The sequence below is a fragment of the Chrysemys picta genome, chromosome 10, assembly GCF_011386835.1.
Source record: "Chrysemys picta bellii isolate R12L10 chromosome 10, ASM1138683v2, whole genome shotgun sequence".
Classification (NCBI taxonomy): domain Eukaryota; kingdom Metazoa; phylum Chordata; order Testudines; family Emydidae; genus Chrysemys; species Chrysemys picta.
In genome coordinates, this window is record NC_088800.1 from 72,518,099 (window position 1) to 72,531,890 (window position 13,792).

The 13,792-nt window shown below is 43.9% G+C and overlaps 2 protein-coding genes and 1 non-coding gene across 7 annotated transcripts in view; all 3 read left to right on the forward strand.

The window, feature by feature from the left end:
• EEF2K (eukaryotic elongation factor 2 kinase) overlaps positions 1 to 2,262 on the forward strand; it is a 58,294-nt gene extending 56,032 nt beyond the window's left edge. For all 5 annotated transcript variants that reach the window (XM_065559983.1, XM_008164636.4, XM_005304728.5 and 2 more), the window contains one exon: positions 20 to 2,262. The gene's annotated coding sequence lies outside the window, so the exon portion shown is untranslated. The remainder of the gene's footprint in view (positions 1 to 19) is intronic.
• A 7,860-nt stretch (positions 2,263 to 10,122) lies between these two features.
• Positions 10,123 to 10,204, forward strand: TRNAL-AAG (transfer RNA leucine (anticodon AAG)). Its single transcript has one exon. It is a non-coding gene; the product is annotated as a tRNA-Leu (tRNA).
• A 43-nt stretch (positions 10,205 to 10,247) lies between these two features.
• The window catches only part of POLR3E (RNA polymerase III subunit E), a 38,380-nt gene continuing 34,835 nt past the window's right edge, over positions 10,248 to 13,792 (forward strand). Inside the window, exon 1 of the mRNA XM_005304723.4 lies at positions 10,248 to 10,457. The gene's annotated coding sequence lies outside the window, so the exon portion shown is untranslated. The remainder of the gene's footprint in view (positions 10,458 to 13,792) is intronic.

Genomic DNA, 13,792 nt, shown 5'->3' on the forward strand with positions numbered 1-13,792 from the left:
AGTGTGGACCAAGGTTAAGTTGCATATCGTCCTACTGGACTTATGATGTGCTTCCTATAAGATACTATAAAAAAGTCTGTTGTCTGCTGATTTCTTTATATCATTTAGTTCTTACAGTGAAATCGCCATTCGCAGTGCACTTAACATTAAGAAATACCTTTCCCAACCATTTCTACATAGGGACATTTAAAGAGGTTAGAGAAACTGACATGCCATGTACATTTACTACCCCTCTATTCTAAATAATTTTGTGCTTAGGTTATGTAAAAAGCACTCAGACTATAATTACTGTACAATAGATTTAAGCTGTTTGCTGAATAATCTATTCAGCAGCTCAATAAAATTTGAGTGTACTGATTCACTAAATAATAGCCGTAAAGGTACAAAGTTCATCTTCTGTTGTACTAGTGATTCACAGTCTGTAGTTGCACACCTGAGTTTTGGCCCCTCTGATGTTCACGCTAAGATATACTAAAGGATCTCTGTTTTTCATAAGTCAATAACATATTTAAAAGGCTTTATATACCTATTTGTTAAAGAAAAAACATTTGTGCTGGTTGCAAAAAAAAAAAAAATCACCTCATTAGATACCATTTAAGAGAGAATCTTAGACTAAGTTCATAGTTTTATTTCAAGAGTCCAGTGCCATCTGTATAGCAACTGGATCTATTTATTGGTCTTATTTATTTAGTTCTGATTTTTAGGTGTTTAAGATTGATAGATTACTGTCATCATGGGACATGCAGCTGCAAGGTGGGTCCTTTTACCATCTTCTGAGAGTGTAGGTTGACACACACAAGGGTTAGGATGACAGTGTCGTCATTAAGGGAAGAGAGTGTTGAATATTTACTATTGCTCCAGCAAAGCATTTAAGCACATGTTTAAGCACGATTGATTGAAGCCCATTGATTTCAATGGGACGTCTGTGATGCTTGCAGTAAAGCACATTTAAATGATTTGATGGAATGGGTCAGTAAAGTGTTACACCTTTCTCTTGTGTGTAGAGTGGGTCATCTCTGGGGTCATCTTGGAAGTATACACTCTGAATCACCAATTGTTATTTAAAGTCAGATAGCTGGGATGTTCTTAATGGGAAACTGCAGTTTAGGTATAAGATTTTGGCGTTTTTACATCTAATTGCAGAGATTAAGGGGCAACTCCTACCCCTTCCTCTGTAGCATGCACACAGCTCCATTTGAAAGGGAACAGGTGCAGTTCTGCTGTACTCCATTGAAAATGGAACGGGTGCACAGAATGTGGTGATACCCATTCATGCTCATAAGCAATACTTCCTTAGTGACTTCATTCCCTCCCGCTGGGAAGCACAGTTGCAAGAAAATGTAAGCTCTGAGAGACAACTGCATCGTTCAATCATGCAAACCGGTAGACTAGTGACAGGCATTTATGTATATCTACGGGAAAAAATTGGAACAATGTGCATATAATCTAAACGCTGCTCGCATACTGTAGGCACTATATAAATAAATAATATAGATAGATAAATAATATGTTTTTATTGTAAAGGTATAAAAGCTAATCGTAGTTTTCCTTTACGAAGAAGTTGATGTAGCTAACACACACTTGCCCGCTATAGAAAGGGGAGGAGATTTGAGTGTTTAAATTCAAAATATAAACACAGGGCTCAAAGAGGGTAATTATTAACACCTTTTGGCATGCAGATTAATTCACTGAATTGTGTTATTGGTATAATTACAGAAACTTCATAGATTTGAGGCATATGGAGTTATACAACTCAACAGGCAAAATATTGTCATTGTTAATACTTTGTCTACAAAATCTTTTGTTACTGATTTAGTTTACTTCTTGGCACAAACATGGTATCTTACAGATATTTTGGTGTACAACAGACAGGACAGTCAATTTTTTATTAAATTTATGTTTACATAAATATGCACAATTTATTTTATGCAATTCCTTTAAAGAGAAAAGTATGTTTTGACAAACTTTTTGGAATGATCTTGCTGCATACTGTATTTTTAATCTATTCACAATGAACAAATAAAATATATATTTTTAAAAATGTGAAAAAAAATAAATATGGGGCCTAGACATGCAGACTTGAATCAGGCAATAAATTCCATTGACTTCAGTGGGAATTTTGCCTGAGGAAGGACAACAGAATTAGGGCCCTTTTTTTTGCATGTAAGAAATGCAGAAATTGTTCATTTGCATCACTTACTCATGTCATTCAGTTTTATTGGTTTTGCTTTGCTTGCCAAATAAAGTTTTCTTTTTGTCACATTCTGTAGTAGAACATCATTACATTTTTTGGTTTTGATTTGCCTCAATTATGATTTACTATTGCAAGCTCTGAAATATTCTCTACATTATTTTTATTATCTAACCCTGATCCCAACTACTTTTGACGGTCAATAATAAATTAATAGGAAAAAAAACACAGGTGTATATCAAGAAAATTAATGTTTTTGCAAAAGGGATAAATGTATCGTGCAGTCACATTTACATGCAATTACATCTGCATGTGATGTAGATAAAATAAGAGACTTAAGACCCAATGCTGAAGGCCTAACTTGGGCAAAATGCCCACTAAGGTATCCTTATGCAGTAATCCAACCTTTGTGCAGCTTTGAAGCCAGTGAGGGTTTTGTCTTAATGAAGAATGCAGGATCTTAGACCTGGTCTACACACGCATATTGAACCAGTATAACTATTTTGGATAGGGAAGTAATTTTTTTACTGGTATGGTTACACTGGTACAACCCCTAGTGTGGATGCAGTTATCCAGGTATAAAGGTGCCTTCTACCAATATAACTTATCCCCCTTTTCCTTCAGTAATAAGCTATACCTATATAAGCACTTTTATGCCATTATAACTGCATCAACGTTAGGGGAACTATATCAGTAGAGTTAAAGCAGTACAACTCTGTCCCATGGTGGAGGTACTTAAAATAATGGGACTTTGTAGCATAGGAGCCTATATCTGTGTTTCTTCATCAAACAAATTCACTGTCAGCAGGATTTTCCTGGATTAATACGGGTAGAATTCAGTATTAGATGTCTATTCTTTAGTTGAAGCTGGTATCATGTCTTTTTAATGAGCAGTAGGCAAGTGCAACAAGAAAGAGATACGTAGATGTTTTCATTCAGAAACCTTTATTTGTATCTCAGTAATGGCACGCAAAAATCCAGTTAAGCAATATATATGGAAATACTGCCAATCTCTTAATTACATGGACTGCACAACTCCCTTGGGTCTGATTCTGATCTGTTTACTTTGGTGTAACTCCACTCCTCTCAGTAGAGTTACTCCTGACTGACACCAGTGTTTCTTAGATTAGAGATGGGCCAAAATCAGAATCTCACATTTGAATCTCTTTGGATTTTGGGGAGATGTTAGAATCCCCAGATGAGTGTCTGAACCTGGGCTTTTGGCCATGAGGTAGATCTGCTCTGTTGTCTAGTTTCAGTTCAGATGTGGCAAGAAGGTCTGGATGGTGGGTATCTCACAGAAAGAGCTGGCCTCACATGAGATTTCCACTGTTTGGGGCCCAAATCTCATGAGATTAGCTCATAAGAGTCCTGACCTGGACCTTAGTCTCAACATAATCTCAATATGAGTTTGTTCAGACCATCTCTGCTTTAACTAGTCATGGAATACTAAAGTGGTCTAACAAAGAAGATAGCTTGATTATAACATCTGAATTTTCCAAGCAAGCTTCTGTATTTAGATCAAAAAGGACCGCATATCTCTCCCCACCATACCCTCTATCAAGGGGGGGAACAGTCACTCCTGTCCATGTTTAACCCCAGAGGTAGAGTCTCTGCTCTGCTGAGCCTATTTGCCATGAATGGTTCATGTGAATACTGTTGGGAGCACTGACTATCCTCTAATGCAGTGGTTCTCAACCTGTTTACTGCTGTGGGCTGCATATGTGGCCCACGATGTGTTATGTGGGCCACTTCCATGCGCCAATGCGGCAATGGGTTGCATGATCTCACTAAAATGTCATTCCAAGTCCTCTTCTTTTTCCGCCTTATCTGACTCGTGTTCCATGGGTGTAGAAGGGGAACCCCTGAAGGACACAACAGCACGCAGCTACAGATAAAACACACTCAGGCACCATTGTCGGTATCGTCACAATGGAAAGTAAAACTTAAGCTTCGGAATGCCCCTCCCTTGCTCCCCTAAAGTTTCATCAAACAAGACATGCTTGTTGATACTTCTGCTTCGGAGTGCTTGTGCCTTGTGCCACTCACAACACCAGCCATGATGAGTATGACCCACCAGAGTGAGGGCAATGAGGAGAGAATTGCTCGGGTGCATGAAACAGTACCAGGCAAAGACACTGAATACTGGCACCTTTTTCCACAGGCAGTGGTGATTTTAGCTGATATTTCACTCCTGAGTGTGACAAAGGCACAGAGAGCCCAGCTGCTGCTGGTGTCCTGAAGCAGCCCGATCCCATATGCTGCTAGCCTGTTTACTGCAATGGTGCCTGCCAAAGTTATCACCGACTTGCGTGGGAAAGGGTCCTACCAGGAAGGAAGAAATAAGGCTGTCATCCCTAGAAACCTTCAGGAGAAGACTGCAGTATACTTCCATGGAAGTTCCATCAAGATCTCACAGGAGGATTCTAGGGACATCCCTGTGCACATAAACAAACTGCTCCACGTAGCTCACCCTGCTTAATGCTACAGGGGAATGAAAACAAATAGCAACTCTACCTCTTTGTTGTACTACTACCTCTTCTAGTACGAGTACATTAATGAAAATTCATGTCCTGTTAAGTTGGGATGCCATCAGTACTTCATAGTAATGTGAAATACATTTACATACTTAACAGAGAGATTCCTTCCCCTTCGTCAGGCTCATCCATGCTCAACTGCCAGGACTGACTGGAGTGTGGTGGAGTCTCAAACAGGTCCTGGCTCGTGGCATAGCTGGAACCCTCAGACACATGGCCACCCTCTTCTTCGCCTCCTCATCCTCGCTGTTCATGCAAGGGCCTGTGACTCAGGCTCCTCAGAGGTATTCATGGTGGTGTGCAGGGTGGTGGTGGAGTCTGCCAAGTATACCATGCAGCTCTTTGTAAAAGCAATAGGTCTGCAGCTTGATACCAGAGTGACTGTTGGCCTCCTGGCCTTTTGGTATGCCTGCTGCAGTTCCTCACTTTCACGTGGTACTGCTGCTGTTCCCTGAAATATCTCCTGTCTACTCCAAGCTGGAGCATGTCTGAAGCATGCAGCCAGGCTGGTGAGCTAGTCAGTAGCACACAACAGTGGAGAGCTGTTAGGTGAGCTCACCAAGCTGGACAATCAGGAACAGGCATTTCAAACATTTGCAGGGCTTTAAAAGTGCGGGGGGAGCGAGGGTGGTGCTTCCGGTTTATGTGAGCTGTGGGCAGCGGAGTTCACAACTGTGACCAGAGCAGTGGGCATTGTGGGACAGCTGCTGGAGGACTGTTAGAGTGGACATAGGTAACATGGTACATTGATCATGGCTCAGCAACACTCACTGAGGTGGTGTTACTGTGTTGCTGTAACAGGGCACTTACATTGGTGGGAGACAAATCTAAGTATAGATAGATGCACAACTAGGTCTATGTCAGATCTCCAAGTTGGTCAATGGGTGTGAGTGGTAAAGTAATGTAACTTTAACTGATTTACCACTCAGGGGCTAATTTGTACACTGATGGTGGCAGATGAGGTCATAATAGGCAAAAAGATAAACTAGGGGCATGAGCTTTACAAGTGAATTTGGTGGTGAACAACCCAAGGAACTAATAGACATGGCTTGACCCAGACATGGATTTATTATGCAAGTTTCTTCAGCATAACTCTACCAGTGTAACCCACACTTCACATCCAGTACTCTATTTTTTTCAGTCACATTTGAGTAAGATTCATAGTAGGTAATTCACAGTAGGCTCTGCTGTGTCTGTGCAAGGAAGGAGAAACTTTGATCACATAACCTTTGTCTGAGAGAATGCAGGGTTTTATATGCCTCTTTGAGCAATAGGTTTGCCTCAGGTACCTATTGTAAAGTACCACTGCACTCAAAAACTGAGGAAATTTCATCCTGAGCTTGCTGTAACCCTAGGAGCACTTCAGGGTTACAGGTCAGATACTCTGGTTTCTTTTCAAATCGCATAAATTTGTCTTCCTGCACTGATTTTCTGACAGCATATCCTCCATTCCACAGGACTGAATAATCCATGCAGGACTATGTGTTCTGTTAAAACTATACTTGATTTGTAACACTTGAAGAGATTCCTTACAGAAAGAAGAGGCAAACAAACTGTAATCTTAGTATGCTCCCCAGGCCTGCCTGCTCCTTCCCCTAGTCCAAACACCTAGGAATTCAGGGAGGCAGAATGTAATTACTCATTTGGCAGGGGAATAGGGCTAACAACTCTACTTGTACAAGAAATCCAGAGATCTGTAATAACAACACAGTCAGGGTCTCAGCTGTACATCTCTTCTGAAGGACAGTATGCGCCCAACACCATGCTGGAATACTGGGGCAGTGTTGAGTCAGTGTGAAGAGTGCCAGTTACGGAATCCTCAGTGCCACTTCCTGGCAAAGGTACAGACCAATCCTTTTTAGTTTGGGAAAGATGATGAGATCACAGTTTAAGTCAATATGGCAATGGTCCCATTTTGCTGTTGGAGTCCCTGGACACTGAGCAGAAACTGCCCCTAGCACTAAAAGCCCAGCCTTCATTGTGATGTGAAATGAAGCTGATTTGCTGATGAATGGCACAACAGGTATAAAATAACAGATAAGTCAGTTTTTCAATATAATGATCCTATACAAATTGTATGTGTTGATAGTCCTTCCTAGAGGGAGAACAAATCTGATCTGAAATTGTATCTGTTGGTCTGAACTCTTCCAGCCATCTTTGAGAAATATAAATGCATGCTTCATTCAGGTCCTTTATCACAGAAAGGTTAGTAGTCCAGTCTGTCTCAGTATACTTTTTTGCTGGTTTGTTAAGCAGATCAGGGACCTGGTGAATTGCTCTTTACGACCAGTTAAAGCCTGCAGGCCTGATTCTCCTCTCACACGGATATGGAGTAACCGCCCTGAAGTCAGTGTAAGTGAAAGAGGCATCAGCACCTGGGATAAAGGATTCTAAAGAGCATTCAGGAATTAAACAGAGTGTATGAGACTGTTGCAGTTTTGAAAACAAGTATAACACAATATACATGTGTTCATCTTGGTTAACCCTTCTTTGACAGAGGATGTTGTGAAGGCCAAGACTATAACACGGTTCAAAAAAGAACTAGATACATTCATGGAGGATAGGTCCATCAATGGATATTAATCAGGATGGGCAGAGATGGTGTCCCTAGCCTCTGTTTGCCAGAAGCTGGGAATGGGCCATAGGGGATGGATCACTTGATGATTACCTATTCTGTTCATTCCCTCGGAAGCACTTGGCATTGGCCACTGTCAGAAGACAAGATACTGGGTTGATGGACCTTTGGTCTGACCCAGTATGGCCGTTCTTATGTTGTTCCTGAATATTTTCAGGCAAGTCAGGTGTCTAACTAGGCTGGCAAAAGTCTCAGCAGCCCAGAGCAGGGTAATTTCCAGCTGGGTGCACCTCCTGAGGAAGAAAGAAGGCTCCCCAAGCCGGGAGATAGGCCGGTGTGTAGGGCAAGGAGAAAGCGATCTATGGCAGTGGAGAGGCTGGGCTAGGGTTACCATATGTCCGTTTTTTCCCGGCCATGTCCGGCTTTTCGGCACTCAAACCCCCGTCTGGGGGGAATTGCCAAAAAGCCGAACATGTCCGGGAAAATGCCGGCCAGGCACTTCCCCTCCCGCGGTGGCTCTGCTCCTCCCCTGACTCTTCGGCTCTGTTTAAGAGCCGAGCTGCCCGAGCGCTATGGGCTTCAGGCAGCCCCCTTGCCTCCAGACCCCAGCCACCAGCCGGGCACTTCCCCTCCCGGGCTCCGGCGGTGCAGGGTCCGGAGGCATGGGGGCTGCCCAAAGCCCGTAGCGCTGGGGCAGCTCGGCTCTTAAACAGAGCCGAAGAGTCAGGGGAGGAGCAGAGCCTCCGGCCGCGGCGGCTCTGCTCCTCCCTGACTCTTCGGCTCTGTTTAAGAGCCGAGCACTACGGGCTTTGGGCAGCCCCCATACCTCCGGACCCTGCGCCGCCGGAGCCCGGGAGGGGAAGTGCCCGGCTGGGGGCGCAGGGTCCGGAGGCAAGGAGGCTGCCAGAAGCCCAAGCGCTACTGGCGTCACGGTTTGCCAGGCAGCCTCCAGACCCTGTGCCCCCGGCTGGGCACTTCCCCTCCCGGGCGCTTCCCCTCCCGGGCTCCAGCTGCGCTGGGGAAGCACCGGCTGGGGGCGCAGGGTATGGGGGCTGCCCGGCAAACCGTGAAGCCGGTAGCGCTCGGGCAGCCCTTTCCGCATGGCTGGGAGTGGGAGGGATGAGGGGGCGGAGTTAGGGCGGGGTTGGGCAGGGAAGGGGCGGAGTTGGGGTGGGGTGTGAAATGGGCGGGGCCAGGACCCCGTGGAGGGTCCTCTTTTTGTATTTGTTAAGTATGGTAACCCTAGGCTGGGAATACTGGACATTGTGGGAGGGCGCTGAGCAAGGCTCCCAGGTCTACAAGATAAAAAAAGCTGCACTGTCTTTTCACAGCAAGACCAATCCAAGCCAATCCCATTTCGGAGGCACCGCTCACTGCCACCTCCCGCAGCCCAATGCCCTCCCCCAGCCCAGTGAAAGTGAGTGAGGGTGGGGGAGAGCGAGCCACTGAGGGAGGGGGGATGTAGTGAGCGGTGGCAGGGGCTCAGGGAAAGGGTAGGACTTGGGTGTTTGGTTTTGTGTGATTAGAAAGTTGGCAACGGTAACTCTAGGAGATGGCATATTTCAGAACATTAAAAGGAACGTAAGACTTTGTCAGGTGGACCATGCAATAGGAGAGCTTTGGCAGCTGCATTGTCAAAATGCCACTTAAATGAACTGTCCAAATTAAAGACTTAAATCATGGTGGATTACAATGTAATGGTCTTGCTCCATGCAGACTTCTTTCCAGCCTCCCTTTCCCCAGACAGATTTTCCCTCCCACCCCATTGCCACTGATACGGAAAGAAAGAAAAATAAATTGTGCTTTTACATCAAATGTCTCCAGATCCTCCGCGCACTAGCGGGGACACAGAGAACCCTCGGCAGTCACCAACTCAAAGTACCAGTCCTCACCATGCCCCTCTTCTTTTTCTTTCTCTGCATTAGGGTCACATTGCTGTAATACTTTGAACTTCGGTGAACTACTTACTGCTGTTTTATTGTATAGCAGTGAGAAGAAAAATCACACTCTAAATGCCTAGAGGGTTGGCTTTTCAAATTAACCAGTCTTTGATTTTTTAGCAAGAGTTGGTCAGGAAAGAAAAAAACACACCAAACTATTATTTATTTGTATAGATTTAACATCCTGGGCAAGAGAGGCCTACAATGTAGGCTTTTTCAGCCATGGTGCAGTCCTCCTTTAGGGGGGCAATGCACCCTCATCACATTGTGATGTTGCAAAGGCTTGATGTTTGCATTGCAATGTTGCAAAACAGTGGGTTGGTGCTGCATTGTGGCATTGTATCACAGAAGCTTACGGCTGCATTGTTTCACTGTATTCCAATTATCTGATATGTATTGTGACATCACATTACAAGGCTGTACTGGGATATTGTTCTGTGAAGGCTTGACAGAATTGTGATGTTCCATTGCCTCAGCTTGGTGCCACATTGGAACAGTGGAATGTCCCCATTATTAATGAGCATTGGGACATCCCTCCGGAACTTCCATCTGCTTAAAGCTCTGGAATAATTCCTCTAATTAATGCAATGTAAATGCAAAAATACGGATTAACTATACTTAACTGTTAGTACCTATGGCTAATTCATATTATTGCTTACTACCTTAATTGCTTTGATCTTAACCATGTATCTGACTAGCTTACCCTCTGAAAAAGACTTCTTTTAAAAAAGGATCTTAATGGAAGCAAGGGCTCAGCCCTTCATCGCTGTGTAAAAGACCACTCCATAACTGAGCATGCACCAGATAATTACAAAAAGCAACCAAAAAAAGAAGAAGAGCTGAGATGAATAAAGCATACAAGCCACTTTTGTACATGTAGGTAGCGTGGCCGAGCGGTCTAAGGCGCTGGATTAAGGCTCCAGTCTCTTCGGGGGCGTGGGTTCGAATCCCACCGCTGCCACAACGTTTTTGTGCCTCCGTGTTTTGCAGGGAAAATAGGGATCGCACAGCGCCGCCTGGTGCTAAACTGAGAAGCTTATCCCCGCCTGGGAAGCATTGTGGGTAAGAGGAGGAACTAGTCTCCCCACGTGTCTGCTGCTGGAGTTACATCAACATGGCTGCTGCATGAGAGCCCCCGGGACCTGCACACACATTGCAACACGCCGAAGGGGGGGATCGGTGGCCTCCTCTGCCCCTGGAGTCCGCGCCACGAGGTAGGGGGAGCATGTGTGGTCCGTTGTCCCTGCCCCACGCCCTAGGGCTGCACAGGGCGTTGCAGCTGCTGTGGGGCGCGTTCTTCAGCAAGGCCTGGGCTGGGGTGCGCTCTGCCTGCTGCAAATCCTGAGCATGAGCTAAAAACTCTCCGAGGAGTCTGAACTCATTGCACGTAAAAAGCGCCTGGAGAGTGGGCTCTGGGAATAGCTGGTCAGGGCCAGGGGCTGGGTGTGTGCTGCGAAGCCCCCCCGCGGCAGGAGTTTGCCTGATTCGAGGGGTGACTGAACAAATTCACATTGTTTACTTATACTCTTTCTTTTTTTCCTGACTCTCTTCTGTGTGTGGTTTGCAGACTGCTCTCCCTGAGATTGCTGCATGGTTACATCAGCCATCTCAGTCGCAGCCTGACACCAAAGGCTAGTTATGTTCGAAGGCAAGGATTAAAAAAAAGAGTTGGCACCCCCTTTGCCCTCAAAGTATCCCAGAAATACGAGAGAGTCGGATTTAATGTGAGGTTTTGGAATCTCTACTCCCTGAGGTTATGTGGTTACATCAGCCATCTCGTTGGGGAGGCTTATTCCCCAACCCCCCAAAAGTTAGCAGAGTTTGATAATCCCCACTCCTTCCAACTACTCCCACTATCCTGGTAGAGTGATTGGTGAATTGCAGAAGTACATGCATCTCTTTCTGGCCATCTGTTTTGTGGCTTATTTAGAAAGAGCACTGCATCCTGTCTCATAACAGGTTTCAGAGTGGTAGCCGAGTTAGTCTGTATCAGCAAAAAGAACAGGAGTACTTGTGGCACCTTAAAGAGACTAACAAATTTATTTGGGCATAAGCTTTCATGGGCTAGAACCCACTTCATCGGATGCATGCACTGGAAAATACAGTCGGACGATATATACACAGAAAACATGAAAAAATGGGTGTATATATCTTCCGACTGTATTTTCCAGTGCATGCATCCGATGAAGTGGGTTCTAGCCCACGAAAGCTTATGCCCAAATAAATTTGTCTCCTAACAAGTTACCAAGTCATTCTTGCTCAGAGCAGGATTTTTGCAATCAATAATTTGAACCTGTATTTTAAATCCTGGCTGAAGATTTTGAGCTTGCCTTTCCTCCCCTGTTTACTGGTATCATTGTGCTGGGAGGAAGTAGGTTTACAAGTTGCCAAAAATAATAATTAAAAAAACCCCTCAGTGCCGGGAGAGAGTGGCGGCCTGTATGAGGATGCAGCCTGTCTCAGCAGTTGCTGGGCACTGTGTGCCTGTGACATGGAGCTTTCACTGACTCATTGACCAGGTGACCTACTCTATGTACTGAGTTTGCTTTATCACTTATGCTGTCGTTAGAGGGAAGTTATTTGCTGATTGTATTCATCCATCTAACCTGATGCTGAAAGAACAGGTTTAACACTTTGTACACAAATGATATTTATGGAAATGTTAAGGTTTTAAAAGGTGATGCATGCATAATGTAGCTTAAAGTGCAGCCTCTTTAAATCCTGACTACATTAGCCTGCCTGGCTGTAGTAGCCTAACTGGAAATAGACGCCTTGGAACACAGAAGGTCCCAATGTTTTGGTTAATTAACAGAATGTGGTTTTGTGGAACTATTTATGGATGGGCAAAAGGAGGAAGAGGTGAAGTAAAGAACCTTGTAAACATTCAGCTCAGTTGTCTTTCTGCAGTTTTCAAACCAGCATAGGCTCTGTGCTGACCAGGGCCGGCTTTAGTCCGATTCCCGGGAATCGGGCCCCGTGCCTAAGAGGGCCCGCCGAAGCCCTGGATCACCGCCGGGTATTCGAATACCAACGCCGGGTATTCGCAGTTCATAAAGCCGGCCCTGGTGCTGAACATAAACTAATCAGGGTCAGGGCCAGTGTTTGAATGAGAGACCTCTAAGAAAAACCTGGGTGCTACAGGATGTGACATTGGTAATTCAGAAAATGTCACGCTTTCCTCTTTATTGATAATGAGTCAGAGCTTCAGTACATTATTAGGACAGTGGTTCTCATCCTTGTCCATACCATGACCCCATGATACACCAGAAAAAACTGACTCCACTTGTGGCCATTTAAGATCCCATGGCATTTTTATAAGAATGCCAATAGATGTGTTACCCCGATATCCTGGCTAAACTTGCAGTTTAAATTGGATAGAATATTCTTCAGTTGTTCCAAATTTGGAGGCTGTTAACCAGCTACTTCATTCCATCCCAGTTAGCAGTGTTTCACTGGTAGGCCAAGTTAGAGCTTCGTATGTATTACCTACAGGTGTTTAGGGTGTTTTGAAGCTTAACTAACTAATAACAATGAGCTCTATAGATGGAAGTCCCTTTAGCAATCCAAAAGCTACCTAAAATTATTTGAGCCATCTACTAAATTGTAAGTTATATGCTTTTTCTCCCAGTGTTTATCTTAATTTCATTCCATTACTCTTTCCATGGTTCATGAACTCTTCTTCTGGTTAGTGTATTTCTACTGAAAAGGTCTCTCTCAGACCTGTCTGTATGTCTTCCCGTACTAAATGCCTGAATCTAATTCCATTTAATTTCCTTCATTGTAGAAAGTTGTATGAATATTATAAGCTGTATCAGGTAACAATGCCTCCTGTTCATATGCTTGCCATTCTGATACTCTATTAAAAGCAACCCTCTAGACATCTTTTATCCTTAAAGGAATTGGAAAATTGATGTCTTCATTATCTGTTGTTTTCACTAGTAACTGAGTCACTCCATGAGCTGGGGTAAGCGGAAAAGAAATATTCATTTCTAATTCTGTAAAATGTACACTCATGCTTACACTTCTCAAAAGAATCCTGTTTCTGATAATCTGATCCAATAGTCACCATTTTAATTTTATACCACATGCTGACAGTTGTGCCAAGAAGACTCCAATTAATTAAGAATACAGTAACTGAGAATACAGAATGATCATGAACATTTTGTATTTCTGTAACATTTGAAAATATGTCAAATATTAAGTAGTAAAGTCTCAAATAGTGTTGAGACAAGTAAGAGATATAATGGGCTCAAGTATCCTAGGACTGAAATGCAGCCACTTCTGGAGTGGAAAGTGGCAGCCGTTTAACATTGTAGAACTACACTACACAGCAGTTTAGACATGAAGTGAAGAATATAGAATGCTGTATGCAGTTGAAACTGCAGAGGTAATGTAAGTAAACTGAATGTAGTTACCTGAGTTGAATTTTTGCCAGGATGTTGGAGTTAATGCCCAAGCACTATGGGATCTTTAATGACCACAAGTGATCAGGACTCCTGAAACGTTAGGTAAATAATCATACTTATTAATGTGACCTTTTAGGATTATA